General features: G+C 43.6%; 1 pseudogene; it reads right to left on the bottom strand.

Annotated features, from left to right (window-relative positions):
• Positions 1-24,948: 24,948 nt before the first annotated feature.
• LOC102916681 (small ribosomal subunit protein uS14 pseudogene) lies at positions 24,949-25,139 on the bottom strand (annotated as a pseudogene).
• Between the last annotated feature and the right edge of the window lie 2,697 nt (positions 25,140-27,836).

Here is a 27,836-nt window from a genome sequence, read left to right as displayed (position 1 = left end):
ACGAAAAAAAAAATTGGAATAACCTCCTATATTTTATTGGACCACCAAGGTGTGAAGTTAGATTTCAACAACAAAAATTACAGAAAGCCTATAATCTCATGGAAACTGAATAATGCTGAACTGAATCACCAAAGGGTCAGGAAGAAATAAAGAAAGAAATTAAAGACTTCCTAGATTTCAATGAAAATGAATGTACAACATACCCAAACTATAGGACACTATGAAAGCAATGCTAAGAGGAAAATTTATAGCACTAAATGCCCACATAAAGAAGTTGGAGAAATCTCTCACTAGTGATTTAACAGCACACCTGAAAGCTCTAGAACAAAAAGAAGCAAACTCACCCAGGAAAAATAGATGCCAGGAAATAATCAAATTGAGGGCTGAAATCAATAAAATAGAAACAAGGAGCACAATACAAAGAATCAATGAAACAAAGATCTGGTTCTTTGAAAAAATTAACAAGATAGACAAGCCCTTATTCAAACCAACAAAAAGGCAAAGAGAGAACATCCAAATTAACAATCAGAAATGAAAAGGGAGATATATCATGACAGTTAGGGTATTCGGCCATCTGATCACCAGAGTAGGTCAGCTTGGGCTTTCTCTTGACTATTGCTGATGGAAACAGATGCAGAGATCCATGGCCAAGCCCCAGGTGGAGCTCCAGTAGTCCGACTGGTGAGACAGAGGAGGGATTATATGAGCAAGAGATATTGAGACCATGATTGGAAAAAGCACAGGGAAAAATAGCCAAACTAGTGGAAACACATGAACTGTGAACCAATAGCTGAGGAGCCCCCATGGAACTGGATCAGGCCCTCTGGATAAGTGAGACAGCTGATTAGTTTGAACTATTTAGGAAGGCCCCAGGCAGTGGGACCGGGACCTGAGTTAGTGCATGAGTTGGCTTTTTGGAACCTAGGGCCTATGCTGAGACATTTTGCTTAGCCTTGGTGCAGGGAGGAGGGGACTGGACCTGCCTCAACTGAATCTACCAGGCTGAGCTGAATCCCCAGGGGAGACCTTGCCTTGAAGGAGGTGGGAATGGGGGGTGTAGATTGGGGGTAAGGCTAGGGGGTGGGAGGAGAGAGGACAGGGGAATCTGTAGCTGATATGTAAAATTAAATTAACTATAAAAGAAAAGAAAAGAAAAAATAAAAGGGAAATATAACAATAGACAATGAGGAAATCCAGAGAATCATCAGGTCACACTTCAAAAACCTGTACTCCACAAAGTTGGAAAACTAAAAAATGGACAATTTTCTGAATAGGTACCACATACCAAAATTAAATAGAGACCAGATAAACAATTTAAATAGACCAATAACCCCTAAGGAAATAGAAACAGTCATTAAAAGTCTCCCAATCAAAAGAAAACAAAAAACAAAAAACAAAAAACAAAAAACAAAAAAAAACCAAAAAGCCCAGGACAAGATGGTTTCAGCACATAATTCTACCAGAATTTCAAAGAAGAGTTAATAACAATACTTTTCAAATTGTTCCACACAATAGAAACAGAAGGAACATTACCAAACTCTTTTTATCAGGCTATAGTTACCCTGATACCCAAACCACACAAAGATGCAACAAGGAAAGAGAATTACAGACCAATCTCCCTCATGATCATTGATGCAAAAATACTCAATAAAATACTGGTAAATCGAATCCAAGAACACATCAAAAAAATTATCCACCATGACCAAGTAGGCTTTATCTCAGGAATGCAAGGATGGTTCAACATATGAAAATCTGTCAGTGCAATACACCATATAAACAAACTGAAAGAAAAAACATGATCACCTCATTAGATGCTTAAAAATGCCTTTGACAGAATCCAACACTCCTTCATGATAAAGGTCTTGGAGAGATCAGGAATACAAGGAACATACCTAAACATAATGAAAGCAATTTACAACAAGTCTACAGCCAACATTAAATTAAATGGAGAGAAACTCAAAACAATTCCACTAAAATCAGGAACAAGACAAGGCTGTCCACTCTCCCCATATCTATTCAATATAGTACTTGAAGTTCTAGGTAGAGCAATAAGACAACAAAAGGAGATGAAGTGGACACAAATTGGAAAGGAAGAAGTCAAACTTTCACTATTTGCAGACAATATGATAGTATACATAAGTGACCTCAAAAATTCTACCAGGGAACTCCTACAGCTGATAAACACCTTCAACAATGTGGCAGGATACAAGATTAACTTAAAAAAATCAGTAGCTCTCCTATATACAAATGATAAATGGGCTGAGAAAGAAATCAGAGAAGCATCACCATTTATATAGCCACAAATTACATTAAATACCTTGGAGTAACTCTAACTAAGCAAGTGAAAGACCTGTATGAAAAGAACTTTAAGTCTCTGAAGAAAGAAATTGAACAAGATATCAGAAAATGGAAAGATCTTCCATGCTTATGTATAGGAAGGTTTAACATAGTAAAAATGGCAATCTTAACAAAAGCAATCTACAGATTCAATGCAATCCCCATCAAAATCCCAACACAATTCTTCACAGTCCTAGAAAGAACAATACTCAACTTCATATGGAAAAACAAAAAACCCATGATAATGAAAATAATTCTGTCCAATAAAGCAACCTCTGGAAGCATCACTATCCCTGACCAAGCTCTATTATAGAACTATAGTCATAAAAACAGCTTGGTATTGGCATAAAAACCAACATGTGGACCAATGGAATTGAATTGAAGACCCTGACATTAATACACACACCTATGATTTTTGACAAAGAAGCCAAAAATGTACAATGGGGAAAAAAAAGAAAGTATCTTCAACAAATGGTGCTGGCAGAACTGGATGTCAACATGTAGATGATTGCAAATAGATCCATATCTGTCACCATGCACAAAACTCAAGTCCAAGTGGATCAAAGACCTCAACATATATCCAGTTACAATGAACTTGATAAAAGAGAAAGTAGATAGAAGTCTTGATTACGTTGGCACAAGAGACTACTTCCCGAATATAACACCGGTAGCACAGACACTGAGAGAAACAATTAATAAATGGGACTTCCTGAAACTGAGAAGCTTCTACAAGGCAAAGGACATGGTTAATAAGACAAAATGACAGCCTACAAAATGGGGAAAGATCTTCACCAACCCCACATCTGACAGAGGGCTGATCTCCAAAATATATAAAGAATTTGAGAAAGTAGACATCAAAATACTGTACAATCCAGTTAAAAAATGAGCTACAGAGCTCAGTAGAGAATTTTCAACAGAAGAATCTCAAATGGCCAAAAGAAATTTAAAGAACTGCTCAATATCCTTCGTCATCAGGGAAATGCAAATCAGAACTCGGAGATACCATCTTACATCTGTCAGAATTGCTAAGATCAAAAACACTGATAACAGCTTATGTTGGAGAGGATGTGGAGCAAGGGGCACACTCCTACAATGTTGGTGGGAATGCAAACTTGTATAGCCATTCTGGAGACCAGTATGGTAGTTTCTCAGAAAATTGGGAATCAATCTTCCTCAAGACCCAGCTATACCACTATTGAGCATATACCCAAGGGATACTCAATCATACCACAAGGATACTTGTTCAGCTATATTCATAGCAGCATTATTCACAATAGCCAGAACCTGGAAACAACCTAGATGCCCCTTAACCAAAGAATGGATAAAGAAAATGTGGTACATATACACAATGGAGTACTACCCAACAGTAAAAAAAAAAAAAAAAAAAAAAAAAAAAAAACCATGAAATTTGCAGGCAAATGGATGGAACTAGAAAATATCATCCTGAGTGAGGTAACCCAGACTCAGAAAGACAAACATGGTATGTACTCACTCATAAGTGGATACTAGATGTAAAGCAGTGGATAACCAGACTACAACCCACAGCTCTAGCTCCAGAGAAGCTAGCTAACAAGGAGGACCCTAAAAGGGACACATGGATCACACTGGGAAGGGGAAATAGATGAGATCTCCATGAGTAAACTAGAGATGAGAGGGAACAATAGAGGGTAGGGGGTGGGGGATGAGAACATAAGGGAATGGGATGGTCAAGCTGGGACAGGGATGGAGTGAGAGAGCAGTGAAAGAGATACCATGATAGAAGGAGACATCATGAGGATAGAGAGAAACCAGGTGCTAGTCAAGTTCCTAGGAATCTGCAAGGATGACCCCAAGTCAGATTGGTGAATACCCTAACTGTCATCATAGAGTCTTCATCTGGTAACTAATGGAAGCAGATGCAGAGCTCCACAGTGAAGCACCAGGCCAAGCTCCAGGAGTCCAGTTGAAGAGAGGGAAGAGGGATTCTATGAGCAAGAGGGGTCAAGATCATGATGGGGAAATGTACAGAGACAACTGAACCAAACTAGTGAGAACTCATGAACTTTAGACCATCAGCTGTGGAACCTCCATGGGATTGGATTAGGTCCTCTGCATAAGTGAGACAGTTGTGTAGCTTAATCTGCTTAACACCCCCCCGCCCCCGCAGTAGAATCAAGATCCATCCCTAGTGCATGAGCTGGCTTTCTGGGCCCATTACCTATGGTGGGACACCTTACATAGCCTTGATGCAGAGGGAAGGGCTTGGACCTGTCTCATCTGAATGAACCAGGCTCTGCTGACTCCCCATGGAAGGTCTTACCTTTCTGGAGGAGGGAATGGGGGTGGGTTGGGTGGGAAGTCTGGGGAGAGTGGGAGGAGGGAAGAGAGGGGCCTCTGTGGTTGGTATGTAAAATGAATAAAAAAATTTCTTTAAAAAAAGCAAGACAAAAGAAAGTTACAGATATAGTTTATTCTACACATGTTTGTGTGTGTGTGTGTATATATATATGTATATATATATATATAATTTTTATTGAAAATAAAAATGAATCCATGAAAGCACAAAAAAGTTATAAATGCTTGGCCAATAGCTCAGGCTTGTTGCTAGCTAGTTACTTACAACTTAAATTAACCCATTTCTATTAATCTACATTCTGCCATGCAGCATTATCTCTCTTTCGTCTTGTACCTCCTGTCTCCTCTGTGTCTGCTGGTGATTCCTCTGACTCCTCTCTTCTTCCAAGCATGCTTTCTGCCCTGAAAATCCTGCCTAGCTATTGGCCAATCAATTTTTTTATTAACAATGAGAGCAACACATTTTCACAGTGTACAGAAGTATTCCACAGCAGGTCACATTGTATTTACAGTTGGGAAGCAATGAATGCTGGTCAGTTCTCTTTTCATTTCAGTCCAGGATCTCAGCCCATGGAATGGTAGCATCTATAGTTAGGGTAGATCTTTGCACCTCAACTAACTCAACCCAGAAACTCACTCACAGACACCCAGGGAGGTTTGTCTCCAAGAAAATTCTGGATTCTGTCAAATTGACAACCAGTATTGACCATCGTAGTTCCCAACTGCCCCTACCCACCATGGAGTGGCTCACAGATATCTATAGGGATTCTTAGTTTACACCTCTGCTCTTCTCTGCCCCTTCCCTCCTTCATGCCTTGACACATCTTAGCCCTTCACATCAGAAGTCATTTTCCCCAAATTCTAGGATAACAAATCTTTGCGTGTATCCTGACCCCTGCTTTCCTGGGTTCCATTCTTACAGTTTTCAGCATAGATGTTGAAAGCCATGAGCCCAGTTGCTTTGAGAGCCATTTTCTTAGGTTTCTATAGGTAAGGAACCATGAAGGAAAGCTTGTTTTCATTAGCCTTAATTAACCCACACAAGGTCATTTGTGAATTTTACATTTTAATTAACTTTTATTGAGCTCATGTTCAAAATGAGAAGCAAAAAAAAAATGCTCATTAATGTAAATCACAAGGCTTTTTGTATAACAGTGTGGCTATTTCAATGAGACAGGAAATTGGAAATCTTTCCCTTCTGCTCAATACACAGTAGTATCTTGTAATTCCTAATTTTCCCCAAACACATCCATCCCTCCTTCAAAGAATAAGTAAAAAAAAAAACCCAAAACATTGAAGTCATTAATTGTCTCAAGATGCCTTTCCCAAAGCGTCTCTTCCGGGCCCCCTCTTAGGCCACCTACAAGGACCCCATTCTCTTACTCCCCTGTAAATTGATATGACAACCACCATATTATCTTCAAATTAACACATTTCTCCCACAGTATTGTGAGCTCCTTGAAGGTAAAACCATGTGTTGTTTATATTTTATCAGTTATAATGTTACAATTTACAATACATAGCATACAGCCACCCATTCCGTATAGATGTGTTCAATAGATGAGAGTCAAGAACATTTACCTGGGTTTTGTTTAAGTTTTTCACTAAGAATGAATATGTTTGGCTGATGAGGTGTCTGAGAGAGTTAAGGCACTCACTGGCACCAAGCCTGACAACTTGAGTTCCATCCCTGGGACCTACTTGGTGGAGGGTGTAAACCAACTCCTACAGGTTGTCCTCTGACCTCCAAATGCACACTGTGGCATATGTGTACCCACCTCATATACATACATACATATATACATACATATATACATACATACATAAATAATGTAATATAATATAATAAATATGTTTTATTGCTGTATTTCAGCATATAAAATGTCTCACAAGAGGAAAATGTCCTTTTGTAGTAGCAGCCATGGACAGCAAGACCTGCTTTCATTCTGGATTTAAAGGGCACTTGGTGAGGAACAGGCAATGGCTGGACCACTACCTGAGGTTTGAACTTAAGGCATATCCAAGTCCTTTGCAGCTAGGGTAAGAGAGGTCCCAGAGCCTTGAGGTATGCCTTCTGGGTGGCTTCCAGAGGCATGCTGATTGCAAGTTTTAGCTGTTCAGATTGTCCTCAAAGTAAACACAGATCTGTCCCGAGCTCTAGTAATCACTCTTCTACTTCCAACTTTCCCCCCTAGTTTTCACATGCAAGAAAAAGTATGTGGTGTGGTCTTTGTTCTTCTGTGTCTAGTTAGAGTACACACTGCCCCTTTTCCTCTTCCTACCCCAAAGGGATATAGCCCCACAAAGAGAATTCCTCATCTGAAAGTTCAAGACAGTGAATACCTAAACCAGCTAGAGGAAGGATGAACCACGTGGCCTTTGAGGATGGTGCTGAGTGGACTCCAGGTTCTACCTCTAGTGTTTAGGCATCAAACACTGTTGCAGGAGAATTGTCTATACAACCAATCTAATGTGCCAATAAAGCAACCTTTAATCTAGGACAGAGTCAGCAATTGGCTGACTGGGATTACCCACAAAGTTTTTAGAGGACTTTGTAGGGTGACTAGAGAGGACAGGAAGAGACTCAGGAGGAGTTTGGGGGGGGCAATTTGTGGTACTGGAGGTTCTGGAGAATATGGAGAGAGGGTTGACCAATCATTCAGGTCTTTATCTCAATTTTTGACTCCTGAGTTTTTATTGTACTAGAACAAATTAGGTAGGTGGTCATTTCATCTGGCAGCTACAAAACACAAATATTTTTCGTCTTCCAGAGAAGCAGAGCATCCATCTCAGCTCAGAGGAATCAGCCAATAAAACGTCACTTTCCAGTCAATCTTGCACAAGGGTCAGTGCCTCCCTCCAAACCCTGTGGTCAGCACACCTTGCTCATAGGATAATGTCTATCCTAGTTTATTTTTGTCAGCTTAACACAAACTGGAGCTATCTGGAAAGAAAACCCACCACAAAGAAAATGCCTCCTCACATTATATCTTAGTCAGTGTTCCGCTGCTGTAAAAAGACACCATGACCAAGGCAACTCTTATAAAGGAAAGTATTTAATTGGGGGCTTGTTTATAGTTTTAGAGGCTTAGTCCATTATCATTGTGGTGGAGAGTAGACAGGCATGGTACTGGAGCAATATCTGACTGCTTTACATCCTGATCCACAGGCAGCAAGCAGAGAAAGAGATACTAGGCCTGGTATGGGCTTTTGAAACCTCAAAGCCCACCCCCAGTGACACACTTCCTCCAAGAAGGCCACACCTCCTAATCCTTTCCAAACAGTTCTGCTAACTAGAAATTAAGCCTTTAAACATATGAGTCATTCTCATTAAATCCACCACAGATTTTATTAGTTAATGATTGATATAAGAAAGCCCATCCCTGCTGTGGAATAATCCTGTACATGATGAAAATGTGTTTCTCTCATGGTTAATAAAAAGTGGATTGTCCAACAGCTAGGCAGGATTTTCAGGGCAGAGAAAATGATGGGAAGAAGAAGGGTAGAGTCAGAGGAGTCACCTGCCTGATGGAAAAGAAACAGGACATGCAAAAGAAGTAAAATCCTTGAGCCTCAGGGCAACACATAGATTAATAGAGATGAGTTAATTTAAGTTGTAAGAGCTAGTTAGTAATAAGCCTGAGCTACTGGCTGAGCATTTATAATTAATAATAAGTCTCTGAGTGGTTATTTGGGAAGCAGCTGGTGGAACAGAGCTGATCACAGTCCAGATAAAAAACAACTCCGCCTTCACATCCCACTGTGGGCAGAACCATCCCTGGGTAGGTGGTCCTTGGGTGTATAAGAAAGCAAACTGAAAACTTTGGGGAACAAGCTTGTAAGCCAAATTCTCCTGTGGTCTCCAATTCAGTTCCTGCCTCCAGGTTGTTGTCTTGAGTTCCTGGCTTGGATTCCATTGATGGCAAGCTGTAACCTATAAGCTGAAATAAACCCTTTCATCTCTGTGTTGCTCTTAGTTATGGACTTTATCACAACAACAGAAAGCGAGCTAAGACAGAACCTGACAAGTAATCACAACTGTTTTTCTGTTGTTCTTTCCTAAGACAGGGTCTGACTCTGTAGTTGAGGCTGGCCCAATGCTTTCTATGTAATCTAGGCTGGACTTACACAATTCTCCAGTTTTGGCCTCCCAAGTGCTGTAATGACAGGCAATTGTGAACCACTATTCCTGACAAATGTTTGCACCCAAATGGTCCTCTAACATTTCAGTAAACTCACATGGATAGGGGAGAAGATGTGTGTGTGTGTGTGTGTGTGTGTGTGTGTGTGTGTGTGTGTGTGTGTGTGTTTGTGTGTTCACAAAGCTAATAAGCAGCCTGGAGCCTCCTGGCCCTAGTTCAAGAGGCAGGGATTATACAGGCCAGGGCTAGACACCATTCTGTAGGGCATGAGTTGCCCTGTCACTTGCAACCTTGTCCCCATCCCGGGGGATGGAGGATAGGCTCTGGGCTTGCAGTGCTTACAGCCTGACCTGTCCCTCCTCACTTGTGTATCACCTGACTCCTCACATCATCTTAAAGCGACCTCATCATCTATCTACAAATCACAGTATAACTGCCCCCAGCTGTTTCTGAAGCATTCAGTGCTTGAATACAGGTTCCAGTCATTTTCTCCTTGTTTTGGCCTCTTCTGAGGCAAATGTTCTCATGAATCTGTGCTGCTGGTTGGCATTCATTTCAATAGTCACTTAATAGCCATGGACTGGGAAAACATCCCATTTCCACATTAGCCTCCTCAGATGCGGAACTAATTCTTTACCTGATCCTCCCTGCCCATTTCCTTCCTTCCCCAACCCTCTCAGACAAGTCCTTGTGACCTGGACATTATTTTTTACTTGAAATCATTTCATGAGTACAGAAAGGTCTCTGCTCACCCTCTAGACAACAAATGGCCCTCAGGCAACTGCCTAGGAGGAAACCTTCCTAGGACATAAGGGTTAGTTTCTTGGAAGCCCCGAGCAGGGAACTGACTCTTTGGAGCTTCATGAACACTTTTGCACTCTGAGCTGGGGACATTTGCAGGCTAGGGGACACCAAGACCCACAGGCTCTCACCTGGCATGAGCTGCAGCCAAAGTATGAAAATACCATGTGACAACACAGATAGGCCTAGGGACATCATGAAATAAGACAGGCACAGGAAGGCACACACTATGTGATCCCACTCATGTGTAGAACCTGGTAAGTGGATCTTGTGCAATTTAAGAGTGGAATGGTGACAGCCCAGACTGGAAAGGTCGGGGGAAATGGAGAGGGGTTGGCCAATGGGTTCCAAGTCACAGTTAGAGAAAACAGATCAGTTCTGGGTTGTGATTGCACAGTTGGGTGATGACTACAGATAATAATGACATACTGAATACATCAAAAAGCTGGGAGAGAAAACTTCCTATATTTTCACTAGCAAAAATAAAGAAATGTTTTTGGAAGTGTATTTACTGAGAATTGCTTTTAATGTTTCCCCCTGTTGAGATAGAGTGTCAGAGTCCAGCTCCGACCTGTTGAAGGGTTCTTGGGGGGAGGAGAGAGGAATGAGGAAGTATTAGAAATATAGACCTAGACAAGAAAGACAGAGACACAGGATAGCTTCGGGAGGGCCCTGGGTCAATACCCCAGTTGCCCAGAGTTTTATTCTAATGGACGTTTTACACAGTAACAAGGGGAGAGGCAAAAGACCTCCCCCTTTCAAGATCAAAGCACCATGTACAGCCAAGTGTAGACCATTCAAAACACTTGGTAACCACGCCCCTGGCCAAATCATCCTATTATGCAGCCCTACTGGGTAAAGCAAGCTCAGATTCTCTGACCTTGAGTAAGGCCTTACTAGGGAGCATTTGTGGGCCCCCACAATAGCCTATATATCCTAGACTGTTCCCAGAATCACTGTGTAACCTATGCTTGCCTTGAACTTGCCACGTAGTAGGGTTTGCCTTGAACTTGCTATGTGGCCCAGGCTGACCACAAACTGGCCATCTTCTTCTCTGTCTCCTGAATGTTACAGTTATAGGCATGCACCACCACACACGGCTTTGTGCACCTGTGCTGAAGCATCTCATTGCCTCCCATCCTTATGTACAATTTCAAAAACACAAACAGGTTTGTTTCTAGTCTTCAGGTGTCAGGACAAAGGCACATGTCTGAGGAGGCTGCAATCAGGGGCAGAGCCAGACAGAATGGGTTCATTGAGTTGGAACATGGACTGCACTTTGTACTCCTGACTGGAGAGGATTCCTGGCCATCTCCCTCCAAGATGCAATCTTCACTGGAGCAGCAGTAAAGGGGTCTTAGGCCTGGCCCCTTCTCAAGTTTCCCAAGCTTTCAGGCCCTCTCTTGTTCTGAAGGGCCTGGCTCTCCTGGGCTGACATCTGAGCTTCCTTCAATGAATATTCATGAGGCTCTCCTCCAGGCTGCTTTCACTTGAGCAGATTCCAATTATTATTATTAAAAAGAAGTACTGCCAGGTAGAGAGCGGCCTCCATTTATGACTCCTGTCCCCCTTGGGTGGGGGGTGGCTGTTATTCTCAACACCAGTCTCTTTTATAAAGAGGAGGAACATGGGCCTAAAGAAGTTCCACAGCATCCCTCAGGTCACTTGGTCCAAAAGACTCAGGAAATCCCTGTCCAACAAAGGAGTTCAGAGCCCTGCCTGTGAAGATAACTCTGTGGCCAAGAGCCCACCCTGCAGCTTGTGGGTTGTTCCACAGCTGCGGGCCTCTGGAGCCAGTTCTAAGCCTGAATAATAAGGGAGCCCAGGAGCTCTCCTGGGGACTCCACTCCCTCAGCATAAGTGGGAAGCTGTCTTCCTGGGTGGAGCTAGTAAAATGATGACCACAGAGACACAGCACTGTGTGACATGAAAGAGTCCAGTCAGTAGTCAGTGTGTCTTTTGCCCCACCCCCACGCCCCACCCCATACCCATGGGTTAGCTGTAGGGTGCTGTGGGATGTTCTGTATGTCAAATGTGTTGCTCTGATTGGTTAATAAGTAAAACACTGATTGGCCAGTAGCCAGGCAGGAAGTATAGGCGGGACAAGCAGAGAGGAGAATTCTGGGAAGTGGAAGGCTGAGGCAGAGAGACACTGCCAGCCGCCTCCATGACAAGGGAGATGTAAGGTACCAGTAAGCCACGACCCATGTGGCAAAGTATAGATTAATAGAAATGGGTTAATTTAAGATAGAAGAAGTAGATAACAAGAAGCCTGCCATGGCCATACAGTTGGTAAGCAATATAAGTCTCTGTGTGTTTACTTGGTTGGGTCTGAGCAGCTGTGGGACTGGAGGGTGAGAGAGATTTGTCCTGACTGTGAGCGAGGCAGAACCAGAAAAACTTGAGATACGGTGAGGGTAGAGTCTGAATGGTGAGGCTAGATGGCATGGACAAAGATCCCAAGCTCCCTGGCTCTGGAACACATCCAGATAGCATTCCACTCAAAAGCATGCATACAGAGTGGTGCCTCTGTCTTCCTCTGAACTCTCTGCCCTCCTCTGCAGCAGCAAAGCCTCTGGATATGTGTATGGCCTTTCATCAGCAGTACAGAGATGGAGGAAGGTGCCACTGCCTCCTGTCTGTGCTCAAGGGACAGAGACTAGCATGCTTCCGTGGATAGCAGTCTACACAGCCAGGCAGCCACAGGAGCACCCATGACCTTGTTACTCTTCCTACTGTTGTAATAAAATATCCTGACAAAAGTGACGTGAGGAAGAAAGGACTTATTTCCACTCAGAACTCAGGAGCACGGTACATCACGGAAAGAAAGTCATGGTGGCAGGAGCCACAGGCAACTGGTCACACCGTGAGGAAGCAAAGATCCATGAACACTGACCCATGCTTAGCTCACTTCCCCCTTTTTATAGAGTCCAGGGTCCTAACCTAAGGAATGGTGCCACCCACAGTGGGCAACTTGACAATCCCCCATAGGCAGGCCCCGAGGCTCTTCTCCCAGGTCATTCTACATCTCATCGAGTTGACAAATGAGGTTATGCCAGCACATCTGTCCATCAAATAAAATTCCCCTTTAACCCTAGAGCTGCAGTTCTCAACCTGTGGGTCATGACCCCTTTGGGGGTTGAATGATCCTTTCACAGGGGTCACCTATCAGGTATTTGCATCACAGTTCATAACAGTAGCAGAATTACAGTTCTGATGTAGCAATGAAAATAATTTTATGGTTGGAGCCAGCACAACATGAGGAACTGTATTCAAGGGTCACAGCAATAGGAAGTTGAGAACCACTGATCTAGAGGAAAGAGATTTGGTGGTAGGGACAGGGAGCAACAGCCTTCAGGAGAAGGAGGGTTACATCACTTCTCCAGGAGGTGCAACCCACTCCCTCGTAAACCCAGGCACAGTCTGGAATAGCCCTCTCCAGAGGGCTTCAGATACAAGCACTGGATGCGACTGCAGCTACAGCAGGTGCTTTGCTTATGAGCCTGGCTCTACCCTATTGCAAGTGTGGATCGCAAAACCAAGGGGCTGGGGGTGACAGCAGCTCCCTCTACTACCCATGCTTTCTACTTGCCCCTTCCAGGCCTCTGTCCCTGCCCTTCCTCCCTCATTCCCTCCCTGCCAGGAGTGCAGATGCTCACAGAGGCATGGATGTCCTCACAGAGCGCCCGAGCTCACAGTTGCATAATCTAACTTTCCCCAGGCCCTGCCTGTCAGTCTTCACTCCAGCCGCTTAGCTGTGAGGACAGGACAAATTCATTTGCAAAGGACAAGCGTAAAAACCTCCAGTGAAATGCAATGTACCACAGTAAGTGGGAGCAGCTTTAAAAAAAAAAAAAAGCACAAAATCCATTGGGGACCCTGTTGCCATAGGAACCAGTGTTACAGCTTGCTTCTGATAATTAATGGAGGGTTTTGCTATCACAGTCTTCTTGAAACTTCGCTTTCCCCTGCGCTGAGCTGCAGAATGCAGCATCCACTCCCCATTCATAAATATTTCATGACCACCGGCTGCTGCGTTTCATCACTGTGGATAACATTGGGCCTAAGCCACCCCTTGCCAAATTCCTGCTGCCCTGTCAGAGAGCAGCTTCAGTTTCTTCAGTTCTTCCACAGTCTTCGTGCATCTGCTTGGAAGTTCTTCATAGTCCCAAAGAACTGTGGCTTTCACGGTGGCTTTGCTCTAGGAAGCTACGCGTCTCTCTCCTGGGCCTGTCTTGTTCTCCTCAAGGCAGAGCCGCCCTTCCCTGGGGATGTGGCTCTGCTCAGGCCCCTTGGGACACTGATCTTGAAACTCAGTTCTGCAAAGTGCTGCCTCAGCCTTGGGTCCCTCACTGCTAAATGGAGAATGGAGATGCCCACAGCCCTGCAGGGCATAGAGGCTAGAAAGAGGCTATGGGCCACAGCACACTAAGGTCATACTCTCTGGATCTGCTGCCATTGTTGGTGGTTAAAACTCATGGGGCATTGTTCCCATAGATATCTTGTTTTCTTGTTAAGTGAGATAACACCCATACTTTTTTAAATTAAAAAATAAAAATTGTATATATTTGGCATGTGGCATAATGTTTTGATACATCCACATGTGAAATGGCTAAATCAAGTTAGCATAGACTCTGTGGTGGAATAAGAATGGCCCCCCTAGACTCACGTGTGTGAATGCTTGGCCCATAGAGAGTGGTATTATTAGAAGGTGTGGCCTTTATGGAGTAGGTGTGGCCTTGTTGGAAGAAGTGTGTACTGTGGGGGTGGGCTTTGAGGTCTCTTATATGCTCAAGCTACGCCCAGTGTGGCACACAGTCTTGTTCTGTTGCCTGCGGATTAAGATATAGAACTTTCAGCTCCTTCTGTAGCTCCATGCCTGCCTGAATGCTGCCATGCTTCCCGCCATGAGGATAACAGACTAAACCTGTGAAACTGTAAGCTGTCACCTCAATTAAATGTTTTCCTTTGTTAGAGTTGCCATGGTCATGGTGTCTCTACACAGCAATAGAAACCCTAAGACAGGCTCTTACCTCGCATAGTTCATTTTTGTCATGAGAACCCTTACAGTCTACTCTCAACTAATTTCCAGCCCCCCATACATCGTTCCTGGCTACACTCCCTGTGAAATGGTACCCCAGGACTCCTGAGCTTCCTTTCTAACTGAACGCTTTTATCTTTGAGGCAGCAACTCGCTTCTCTTTCCATGGACCCTGGAGAAAAAGGTATTATTCTAGTTTCAATATCTGTGAGTTGAACCTTGTAGAATAAACATGTGATCATTATGTGATATTTGTTATTCTTTACCTGGCTTATTTCACTCACCACCATCTCTTCCACATTCACTTAGGTTGTCACAAATGACAAAATTTTCATTTTGAAGGCTGACTAATATCCCCCCACACCGTGTGTGTGTGTGTGTGTGTGTGTGTGTGTGTGTGTGTGTGTGTGTAACCTTTTCTTTATCTAATCATCCATTGGTAATTCCATACGTATCTTGGCTATTGTGAACAATCCTATAATAAACATGGATGTGCAGGCTCCTCTTCCCCATACTGATTTCAATTACTTTGGATGCACACGTGCACAAATGCAGAGAGAGAGAGAGAGAGTTGAAGAGTTTTGCTACAAGGGAGAGCCTTGAAGGCATCATCATAGTGAAATCACATGGTCACAGAAGGAACAGCACAGCAGGAGTCCACACACATGAGGTTTCTGGAGTTGTTAAATTTACAGACAGAAGGAGGAGGAGGAGGAGGAGGAGGAGAAGGAGGAGGAGGAGGAGAAAGAAGAAGAAGAAGAAGAAGAAGAAGAAGAAGAAGAAGAAGAAGAAGAAGAAGAAGAAGAAGAAGAAGAAGAAGAAGAAGAACAGGGCTCCAGAAGTCCAGGAAGAAGGAAGCTGCTGTTGGAAAGATGCAGGTTTGGACCGAGGAATGGAGACTGTAGCATATGCAGAGGAGATAGTTGCCCAGCCACATGAATATCCTCAATACCAGGTCCAGGAAGCCTCTCCAGACAGTCAGCAAAGTGATGGGGATAGGACAGAAAGCAGGAGGGACAGGAGGAGGATATAAGAGCATCTCCTTTTGTACACATACTCCATCTGCCATCTGTGTCGCTCCAGGAGGAGCCCATCCTACACTCATTGTGTTGAGAAGTTGCCTGCTTAGACACTCTGGCACCTACTTCTCATTTGGGTCTAAATTTGGTGGAGCCAGTTTCCCCTAGAGCAGAGAAAGCTGGTGAGCCTGTGTGCCTGGGGCTTAACCTCCAAAAATGCCATCCCCTGGACCAAGACATTACATGTACCTACAGGTTCGCTCTGCCATCTGAGAGCAGGTACCTCCTGCCTCTGAATGTGTCTGTTTTTCAGAGCTAACCTGAGGCAGAGGACAAGAGCACAAAGGAGGACAGAGATTAGAAAGCAAGGGAAAAGGTCACAGTGATGGGCAGTGTAGGGAGTGAGGAACATCACCAGCAGAGCAGATGTTTACTGAAGCTTTATTCATAATTGCCACAACTTGGAAGCTACTGAGATGTCTGACATTAGGTGAATAGCTAAATAAACTGTGATATGTCTAAGTCTATAAATAATGTAATATTATTCTGCACTAAAAGGAAATTAAATTCATATAACTAAGTGAAAGAAGCCAATATAAAAGACCTACATACTGTAGATGACACTCTATAAAAGATGAAAAAACACGGAGAGAATTCAGAGATCAGGATCCCAGGGGTTGGGGAGGAGGCACAGAAGAACAGATGAAGCCTAGAGGTCTTCTAGGCCATGGAACTGCTTTGTATGATGCTATAATAGTATATCTGTGTTATTCACTTGTTCAAACCCATAGAATATACCACACCAAGGGTAAACCTTAATGTAAACTATGGACTCCGGGTGATGAGGATATGTCTATGTAGCTTCACCAACTGTATTAGTTATTTTGTTCATTAATGTGACAAGAGGCAACTTTTAGGGAGAAAGAGTTTATCTTGGCTTACAATGTGAGGGTATGTATAGTCCATCATGGCAGGTGCAGCATGCCAGCAGGAGTGTGAAGTAGCTGGTGACATTGGTTCCATGCTGCAGAAGCAGATAGAGATGAATGCTGACACTTAGCTTACTTTCTTCTTTCTGTTCAGTCTAGGTCCCCAGCCCATGGTATGATGCTGTCTGCATTCAAGATGAGCCTCTCTGGAAATGCATCACAGTCATGTTCAAAGGCATGTTTCCATGGTGATCCTAAATTCAGTCCAGTTGACAATAAAGACTAACCATCACATCACTTGTAACAAACGGACCATTCTTGTAAAGGATATTATAAGTAGGTAGACTGAACACATGCGAGGGCACGGGTTACTGTTTAACAGAGATACATCTACATTTTTTTTTCCTCAAGGGCAGCTTCATCCCTGATACTGAAGTTGGAAGTAAACAGGTATGGCCAATTGCTGGTCACCAGGACTTCTTTTAACTCTGAGAAAGTATATGAGATCACCACCAATGGTCCCTTCACACACAGACCTCAGCTCCTTACTACACATGTTTCAGTATGATTCTACCCCCGATAAAGTCCAAGACATCATCAATGGAACACCTATCTTCATCCTCTAGGAGCAAGATCCTTCCAGCAGCAAATGGGTGATACTGGTGCTATGTGTGAAATTCACTGACATCTTCCATACCTTGAAAAGGCTGGGGCTCACTTCAAGTGAGGAGCCAAAAAGGTCATCATCCCTATTGTGGGATATTTGTTTACACTGTGTAAAGTTGTATTGCTCTGATTGGTTTAGTAAAGAGCTGAATGGCCAATAGCTACACAAGAGAGAATAGGTGGGACTTCTAGGCAGAGATAGGAACTCTGGGAGGAAGAAAGGAGGATTCACCAGCAAGACACATAGAAAGTTGGATTACATTATGGAGGAGAGGTAATAGTCATGTGGCAAAAAGTAGACTAATATAAATGAGTTAATTTAATATATAAGAGCTAGTTGGGAATGAGCCTAAGTTAAGGCCGAACTTTCATAATTAATATATCTGTGTCATTATTTAGGAGCTGTCAGTCCAAAGAAAGTCCAACTACATTTGTCACCCAGAATGGGGCATGTAAATCCACATAGGGCCTGAGAAAGCTGATAAGTTCCTGAACATGGATTGGATGTGGCTTCCTGGTGACTGCAGTCTCTTGGGTAGGACCAGTGTTTGCAGCATACAGAGATGCAGCTCTTTTAAGAGGCCTTGCTATGCAGCCAAGCACTTGAATAACTAGCATTCTACTCAGCCCTAGGTAGCACAGGGTCAGAAAATTCCCAGAGGGGCAGATAAATGTGGCTCCCAGCCTGGGCCCAGGGGCATGAGGCTCAGCTCTCACCAACCAGGGGGAGGAGGGGGAGGCAGAGCCAGCTGCCAGCATCATGTGCTAAGCAGAGCCCTGCAGCAAATAGCCTAGCTGCCACCTAGCAGATTAAGGTTTGGCTCACTCTGTCAGAGAAATACTGTAGATGTGTGTGTGTGTGTGGGGGGAGTCGAGGTCCAGGCCAAAAAAACTTCTAAACAGGTACAGTATGCTTTAAAATGTGCTTAGATGCAGAAGAAAGAAAAGGAAATGGGTATAGACAGTCATAGAAAAAATAGTTTAAAACTAATAAAGTGAAGTCTTTAAAGAGAATAAAGTAATATAAAAAAGAATAAGCCACATAAGAAGGGAAATACACAGGATGTCTGGATCCTGTACAGTGCTTTGTTGACTTTGGATTTTTTGAATGCTGATGAGTGAAGGGCAAATGCTGCCAAAGGGCAAATGCTGCTGAGAGACATTGGATTGTAGAAAAAACTGCTAAATTAAACCAGTTTGTGTATTTCAAGGATGTTTTAACTTCAGAATGGAAGTAAGGAAATGTGTTGCATAAGGGGAGAGGTTATGCCTTTGTTTCCACAGGAAACAAAAAGCTATGGATTCCTTCAAAGTTAATAGAGATTAGATTTGACCTGGGGAGAACTCTTGAAAATCTTTGCTGCAGACATAAAGGGAGCAACCAAGAAGAACTACAGGACAAGTGATGTATAAGCTGATCTCTCTACAGGGAACAGCTCTGAGATTGGATGAGACATGATAAATCTTGTTGGCTACATAGTCCTCATGACTTATTATTACATGTCATCCTTTCATATGGTATGAATGGAGATTTATATTACAGTTTTATTATGCAGTTCAAAAGGACTTATAAAATTGACAGATGTCTTTTACCTACTCAAACATAGAACAGAGAATCATCGTTAGCTGATTGTGCATACCACACATTCCATACTTGTGTTAATGCAGATATGCATGTTACCTTTAAAAGTTCGTGTGTTTTCAGAAAAAAAAAAGAACAAACACCAATGAAAGACAAGTAACCAGGAGATTCAGCCTCTCAGAATGCCTCTATTGAAGTTTCCTCAAGAATCTACATCCAGAACAACTTCAGAGTGGTTAACTGAGAGGATCCAGCCTTATAGACTACTCTATCCAGGACTTCAGTTAAGCTCTACACTTTCCCATCAGACAGAGACTGGACAACAAATGGCACAGCTAGTTCTCCCAGGACTTGACTCTTATCTCAATTTTCTTAGAGTCCCCTCAAGATGTTGTTATCCCCAGACAGTAGGAAGTAATTTTCAGAACATGATGTGCATATTCCTAAGAGGTAGGGTGGATGGTTTTTGTCATTCAGTGGATTATGGATGTTTATCATCATTTAGGGGGTTGCAAGATATTACTGGTCATGGTCTTGGAGGAAACTAAGTAAAGGAGGTTAGATTCAGGGACTTGTCTCTAAAAAGATAAAAAGAGGGGATATAGGAATGATAGAATTAAAGAGTAGATTATTGAATCTACTTTTAAACTAAAAAGCAACTCATAATCTCAAATATTCTACATTGTTATTGATTTTTGTATATTGATACAAATTTAAGATTACTTTCATTAGAACATACTGTATATATGTTTCTACTCTTGTTTAAGGTATTATACCTATGCAGCTCATATAAAAATGTAATGTAAAGTCCTTGGAAGCTATTATTGGAAACTATTTAAGATAATTAAGAAATGCAGGTCAGTAGTTAGTCATCTATAACAATCAAACTTGTAATCATGTTAGATATATTTTCAAGGTCAGACAGAGATATATTTTAGACAGATATATGATCTTCAAACACTTTATTGATCTACAGAATATGGCATTATATGTTTTAATAATATAAGGCTTTCCATGACAATGAGATATGTCTGTTTCTGGCAGCACCAATCTACTTCAGAGAAGATGATGGGCATCAAAGAACCTCCACATGGAGTTTGCTTTTATTGTGACAATGCTACCTGCTGGGCAATAAACTGCCCCTGCCTCGACTGCTGACAGTATGCTATCCAATTTGGACAAGCAGGACACAAAAGAAGGTGACTGCCAAACTTTGCCAGAATAAAGTAAGACTGTCATTTTTGAAGACTAGTTCTTCAAACATTTCTGATTCACAGAAAAGTCTGTCAGCTATTCTAGACCTATAGGCTAAAGATGGATGCCCCAGTGTTGCAGAGGAGCTTTGGGTGACTGTTCAGGCAGCCAGATGTCTCTATTCTTTCTATAGTTTGGAAAGTTGTTTGTCCTGTACTTCCTCTTTACTCAGGTAACATTATATCCTTCTCATGTCTCTGAAGAGGTTGAAGACTGGACAGTTACAGCTTTCCTTGTTACCAAACTCATAAAAAAAAAGTCTCACAAAAGAGATGTAAAGTATATAAGTTTGAGAGACATGAAAGCTTAATTTATTTATATAAGAAAAGGTCTAAAAAGATATTTCTAGGTTGGTAATGCAGGTTATGATAGAAAGTGAGTTAGGTACAAAACTTTGAACTTACCAAGATAGAATAGATAATAGAGTGTTTTCTCTACGTTTGGCAAATACAAATGGACTGGATACTGTAAATGTAATTCTTACCTGATAATTGTTCTTATTGTATATTGTTTTACTGTGTTAAAGTTAAAAACCTTTCCTTTTTATTTAGACAAAAAGAGGGAAATGTTGCAGGATATTTGTTTACAGTGTGTGAAGATGTGATGCTCTGATTGGTTTTATAAAGAGTTGAATAGTCAATAGGTAGGCAGGAGAGAATAGGCAGGACTTCCTGGCAAAGAAAGGAACTCTAGGAGGAAGAGAATTGGATTAGCCAGCAAGACACATAGAAAGTCAGACATGCATTATGGGGAAGAGGTAACAACCATGTGGCAAAAAGTAGATTAATATAAATGGGTTAATTTAAGGTATAAGATTTAGCTAGGAATGAGCCTAAGCTAAAGCCAAACTTTCATAATTAATAATAAGTCTCCATGTCATTATTTGGGAGCTGTCAATCCAAAGAAAGTCTAGCAAGAAAGTCCAGCTACACATCCTTACTTTACATCAAGTGTAGACCCAAAAGGTCACTGTCGCTGCCTCTTCTCTGATGTTCCCATATCTGCAGTGACATAAATTATGAGAAGTATTTCAAACTCTTTGAGAGTGTTATCAATGCCTCCTATACCACCAAACACTTGGGCCCCAGTCTGGCTAGTTTTATGTCAACTTGACACAAGGTAGAGTCATCTGAGAGGAGAGAACCTCAGTTGAGAAACTGCTTCTGTAAGATCAGGCTCTAGGCAAGCGTGTAGGGCATTTTCTTAATTAGTGATTGATATGGAAGGGCCCAGCCTATTGTGGGTGGTGCCACCTCTGGGCTGGTGGTCCTGGGTTCTATAAGAAAGCAGCCTGAGCAAGCCATGAAAAGCAAGACAGTAAGTAGCATCCCTCCATGGCCTCTGCTTCAGCTCCTGACTCCAGGTTCCTGCCCTGTTTGAGTTCCTGCTTTGGCTTTCCTCAGTGGACAATGATTTAGGATATATAAGCTAAATAAACCCTTGCTTGCTTTTTGGTCATGGTGTTTCATGACAGCAACAGTAACCCGAAGACAGACCCTCCCTGGCTAAGGTTGCTAATTGTTATTAGTTAAGTTTTTCATTGTGACCAAATACCAAGAGTGAACCAAATGTAAACAAACAAACCAACCACACAGGCCTATGGGGGATTTTTCACATCCAAATTATAACATTGACCATGATTACAATCCCTCCCATTGGTTTCTTCTCTAGGAAACTGATGATGCCCTGGATGTCATCCATTGGCACTACTAAAGCTGTGGCAAGATCATATCATTATTGTGTTGACTAGGAAACTTTTATGTCCTCACACTCCACATGTGGGTCATAGATCTTTTCAACTGGTGAAAGTTACACCAACAAGGTGACACAGGAATCAGCAGAGGTCTTCCAGCAGAGTGCCCTGGATCATAGTGGGGACTTTGTTGTCTCCTACAGCTGTGACAGTGACATTATCTTCCCCCTTTGATGCTTAACTCTGGCCCCAGAGACCACTTTGTCATGTAGGCCTAGTGGAGGAAAGGTAGGTCACCAAAGAGCATGTCACAGAAGGGGCTATCTGGAGTGCACCCCACTTCATGCCCTTTGGATGCTTCGAGTTGAGCAGGTTTCCTCTACCAAGTGCTCCCCACATAACATTCTGTGTCCACAGGCCCAAAGCAACAAGACCAAGCGATCATGGACTAAAGTCTCTGAAACCATAAGCCAAACAAGCCTTTCCCTCTTTGTGGTGATTGCCACAGGTGTTTACCACAGCAGCAGAAGACTGACCAGCACACAGAGAAGTCAAAACGCAAGGCACATGGTGAGATCAGGCATCTAAGCCCATCACTCAAATCACAATTATTTATTGGCGTGAACAATGGAGGTTGTCACAGCTTCTGAAATAGCATGTTCTTGGGGGTAAATATTTTTTCATTTTAAATTTTTTACTTATTATTTCGTGTTATGTGTCTGCAATGATGTATGTGTGCCATAGTGCACACACGGGGAGGTCAGAGGAAAATTTTGTATGATTGGTTTTCTCCTGTCTTTTAGGGATGGAACATAAGTTGCCAGGCTTGGCAGCAAGCACCTTTACCCTCTGAGCCCTCTTCTCACCATCCCTAAAGTTTTTAATTTATCATCATCATCATCATCATCATCATCATCACCATCATTAGAGAGAGGGGGGAGAGAGAGAGTTTTGCTTGGCACCATTAATTTCAGGCCCTAATGGTCACTTGAAGCTGCTATCCTGAGGTCAGAGTCTTACACAGACAGAAGCTGCCAGCCTGCACCAGAGGATGCCTGTGAATCCAAGATGGAACAGGAACCTGAGGGAAGATGGGTTCCCATGAACATCTCCTTTGGCTTCTGCTTTAGCACCACTCGGCTCCACAGAAAGCACATGGCAACAAGGCCCCTTATAAATAGACTCCTCCGGATCAGACACTTGTCAGCTTCAAGCAATCCGTTAAAAGATAGAGCCAGCACGGCAATGCTGGCAGAAGTCGAGGGCTTTCTTTCTTTTTTCTTTCTTTTCCTCCTTCCCAATTTTAACTGTTAAAATTCATCTCCGGCATTGCACAAACGAAAGAAATCAACAGCTTCTTATCAGATCCCAAATCTGTCAGCCAGTGTCTACCAGTCGCCTAGAGCCAAGAGCCTCTTAGCACATGTGTGACTTGAGCTGAACAGGGACCGGGACAACAGTGCAGACAGTTTTGTTCTGGCACCCTCGTTCCCAAACATTTGCTCTTTTGGAGGCCAAGAGGCAGCCATGCCTCCGCTGCCTTCCCTCTCCACGATGTGGGCTTCCAAGCACAGCTCAGGCGTCACCCAGAGATGCCTCGGTGTCATCTGTCTGTAAGGACCAGTCTACAGCAGAAGTGACAGTGGCCACCCCGCTCTTTTCCCACCCTTCCACATATACCCAGGTCTCCAAAGGGTTGGAGGAGCCAAGGCTGGACAGAAGCCACAGTCTTTGGACCAGTTGGGCTGATGGAGTAGAGGAAAAAGCCCTGTGATCCCTGGGACAGGCCATTCCTACACCTACCTTGAGTTGAGGGCTTCCAGCACTTGGACACATAGCAGAACATGTCTTTAGTGGCTCAGTGGCTGGGTTGGAGCAGCTGCCACTGGGCATCTCACCAAGACAGTGAAAAGGAGACATAGACATGATGGAATGTAGCCTCCTTGAAGCAGGTTTGGGTTAACTCAGCTATGTATTCCTGGGGTTAGCATACAATGAGTCCCAACAGAAATAAGAATCATAAAGCATCTATAATATCCTGGGAACTTTATATGTGTCATCTAGTAGAGGTAGACACATTTGTTTTTGCAGAAAGTGAGAGGAAAAGCTAGAAAGCTAAGGACATTTCTTGAAGTAGCAAAAGTAAAAAGCCCCAAGTATTTTCCCTTTATTCTCTTATAGTAGCAAGTGATAGAGTGAGTGAGTGAATGAATCCATTAGATAGGGAGAGAACATGACCCAAAGGAGAAGTCAGTCTGTCTATCAAAGCAGGGTGCTCCTCTACTTTTGATCTGTCGAGAACAGGGGTCTCCAGGTGCACTCAGGAGGGCAGTACAGGCACCATTACATTTCCTGTAGTTCACAGCACCCTTAGCACTAATGGGATGGACAGCTGGAGCAAGGCCTTTTAGATGCTTCAGCATCCCAGCACGGACAAAGGAAATGCTTAGACCACATTCTGCTGCTATGACAGAATACTTCAGGCTGGATAGTTTGTAAATAGTAGATGCTTTGTGCTCACAATTCTGGTGGAGGCCTACCTGCTGCATCACAACATGGCAGGACATGCAAGCACACAAGACGGAGAGAAGGAATTAGACTGAATTGATCCATTTAGCAGGAATCTACATCCTCAATGACTGGCCAGCTCTCAAAACCTCAGTGGTACTACACTGGTGAGGCAGAGTCCTCATGACTTCATCACTCCCTAAACGTCCTGCCTTGCCACACTGGTACAATGTCAACTAACCTAACACGCATTTGGGAGGGAGTATTTAAGCCATAGCAAAAGGGATCTCTTTTTTTTTTTTTTTTTTTTTTGCTAGAGGGGGGAGGCGCTTGGCTGTTCACCTCTCTGCAGCACAAGAGGCACTTCATGCTCTGACAGCATCTTCCCCCAAAACAGTGCCCCTCATGGAAGAGTAAGCCTGGTTTATCCTCCATAAAATGAAGCAGAGAGAGAGGGGTAGGTGCAGAGGCTGTTGTGATTGGCCCATCAGCTGTCTACTCCTGGATGACAGTAATTCCTTCCAAAGGGAGAGAGAGCATCCTTGATCTAATCACCAGCCACCAGGCTCTGCCTTTTTTTTTTTTTGTCTTCATTTTTATTCTTTATGTACAAAGACTAGCATGATCTGTTTCATTGTCTTGAATAATCCATTCAAGGTTGCTTAGTCCAACTTAATGAAGCCTATGTCCTTCGCGTACTGGCGGAAACACTGACGGCACATGTTCAGGCCATATTTCCGGATCAGACCGTGGCAGTTAGAGCAGACGCGGCAAGAGCGAGAACCCTAGCCGAACTTCTGTGGGTGACTCCAGGAGAGCTGTGGGTGACCCATCTTGCCTTGTGACAGCCAATGATGAAAAAGGCAGGCTCTGCCTTTTAAAGATCCACCACCTCACAGTACTTGTCCATCAAGGACCAAGCTTCCTTCACATGAACCTTCAGAGGACACCCCCAAACCACCGTGCTCCCATCTCCTGATTTGGAGTTTAGGCCGTGGGAGTCCAGTAACAAACCCTTGGGAATCTAATGAGGACAGATCTCTAACCCAATGGTGTGGGAGCAGGAAGGCATTTGGTTCTCTTGGTCTTGAACATTCAGAATTTAAATAGGATTCCCTGTCATTCTAACTCTTCACATATGTTCTTGGGGCCTTTATGCATAAAATAAGGTTCACATTTTTCATTATTTTTATTAATTTTTTTTGAGAATTTCACAGACAAATACACTATATTTACATTGTTTCCATCTCTCCCTCCTCACTCTCAACCCCTGCTATCTCTCGCCACCCCCTCTAGAATTTATGGCCTCCTCTTCTATAATTATTGTACACATATATACAAAAACTACTGAGCCCAATTAGTGGTGCTTGTATTTTCCCTCAAAGACTAGGAACTATGTATACATCCCCAGCTCTGTGGATCCCAAAATGATGTTTTTCTTTCCGCCTAGACTCTTAAACAATTCATCTTCATACATCAAAAATAAATCCAGATAATAGGTCCCTTATTGTCTCTTCATTTTGCTACTCATTTCATGGCTAATTCAATATTTATTAGAAAATATTTTGAAATATTTAGCATACACACAATGCATATAGAGATTCAAATTCATAGAGCTACTAGCCACCCACCACCCAATGGGAGAAATGAGACATTACAATCTCCCTGAATCTCTCAGCTCCAGTCCCTGGTACATAATGTGTCCTCCACAAATAAATACAGCCCAGAAACTAGAGTTGATATAGGCCATGCTTTTCTTTATAGAATTGGTGCATATACTTGCCTCTCCACAGAATCCACGACACTCTTTTTCATGTTTTATACTTACCGTGAGTCTTGATATTTGTATTTCAATGAATTATAAACCAATCTTCATATATATTGTTTTGTACCTTGATTTTCTACATCAGCATCACAGTTTTGAGATTTTATATGTACATATATATGAGGCATGTATATATATATATATATATATATATATATATATATATATATATATTTGTATATGTATGTGGCAAAATCATTGGGTCATAGTGATACATTGTCACTGCTGCATAGTACTCCCTTGGATGATTGACTGTATCATGACTCACGTTTTCACTATTCTACTAGTGACCATTTAAACAGCCTTTACTTGTTTTGTTTCTAAATTCAAACAACACTGCTTTGAACATTCTAGGGCCTGCCTTCATCACCTTTCAGTATTGCATCTCCATTGAGCAGTGTGGTGCATTATCTCACCAGCTTTTTCTCAAGTTAAGACACCTTTGGCTTCTTGGGCTATCCCAGCCTAATCATGGTGCATTTGTATTTTTATAAACCTCTGAACTTCATTGGAAGTGTATCACAGAGACCTGTGGGGACAGGTAGCCTTTTTTGTTAGGAGTTGGGAAAAATCCTTAAAGTCTCATGGAACTTAGGGTGAGTGGGACAGGTGTCCCAGGCAGCACAGTCAGCACAGGGAGCACAGGGAGCACGGAGCACAGTCAGCAGAGGGAGCACAGGGAGCACAGTCAGCACAGGGAGCACAGGGAGCACAGTCAGCACAGTCAGCACAGGGAGCACAGTCAGCACAGGCAGCACAGGGAGCACAGGGAGCACAGGGAGCACAGGGCACAGGGAGCACAGGGAGCACGAGGAGCACAGGAAGCACAAGGAGCACAGGGAGCACAGGGCACAGGGAGCACAGGCAGCACAGGGAGCACAGTCAGCACAGAGAGCACAGAGAGCACAGGGAGCACAGGCAGCACAGGGAGCACAGTCAGCACAGGGAGCACAGGGAGCACAGGGCACAGGGAGCACAGGGAGCACAGGGCACAGGACACAGTCAGCACAGGGAGCACAGGGAGCACAGGGAGCACAGGACACAGTCAGCACAGGGAGCACAGGGAGCACAGGACACAGGGAGCACAGGACACAGTCAGCACAGGGAGCACAGGGAGCACAGGGCACAGGGAGCACAGGGAGCACAGGGCACAGGGAGCACAGGGAGCACAGGGCACAGGGAGCACAGGGAGCACAGGGAGCACAGGGCACAGGGAGCACAGGGCACAGGGAGCACAGGGAGCATAGGGAGCACAGGGCACAGGGAGCACAGGGAGCATAGGGAGCACAGGGCACAGGGAGCACAGGGAGCACAGGGCACAGGGAGCACAGGGAGCACAGGGCACAGGGAGCACAGGGCACAGGGAGCACAGGGAGCATAGGGAGCACAGTCAGCACAGGGCACAGGGAGCACAGGGAGCACAGGGCACAGGGAGCACAGGGAGCACAGGGAGCACAGGGAGCACAGGGCACAGGGAGCACAGGGAGCACAGAGAGCACAGGGAGCACAGGGAGCACAGGGAGCACAGGGAGCACAGGCAGCACAGGGAGCACAGGGCACAGTCAGCACAGGGATCTCAGGGAGCACAGGGAGCACAGGGCACAGGGCACAGGGAGCACAGGGAGCACAGGGCACAGGGCACAGGGAGCCACCCTTTCCCTTCTCCAGCAGGAGCCAGGCTTGCAGCTCCATCTTCTCTTTCGTA

The sequence above is a fragment of the Peromyscus maniculatus genome, chromosome 5 (assembly GCF_049852395.1).
Source record: "Peromyscus maniculatus bairdii isolate BWxNUB_F1_BW_parent chromosome 5, HU_Pman_BW_mat_3.1, whole genome shotgun sequence".
Lineage (NCBI taxonomy): Eukaryota > Metazoa > Chordata > Mammalia > Rodentia > Cricetidae > Peromyscus > Peromyscus maniculatus.
The sequence above is the reverse complement of the archived record's forward strand: the minus strand, read 5'-3'. Positions and strand labels throughout refer to the sequence as shown.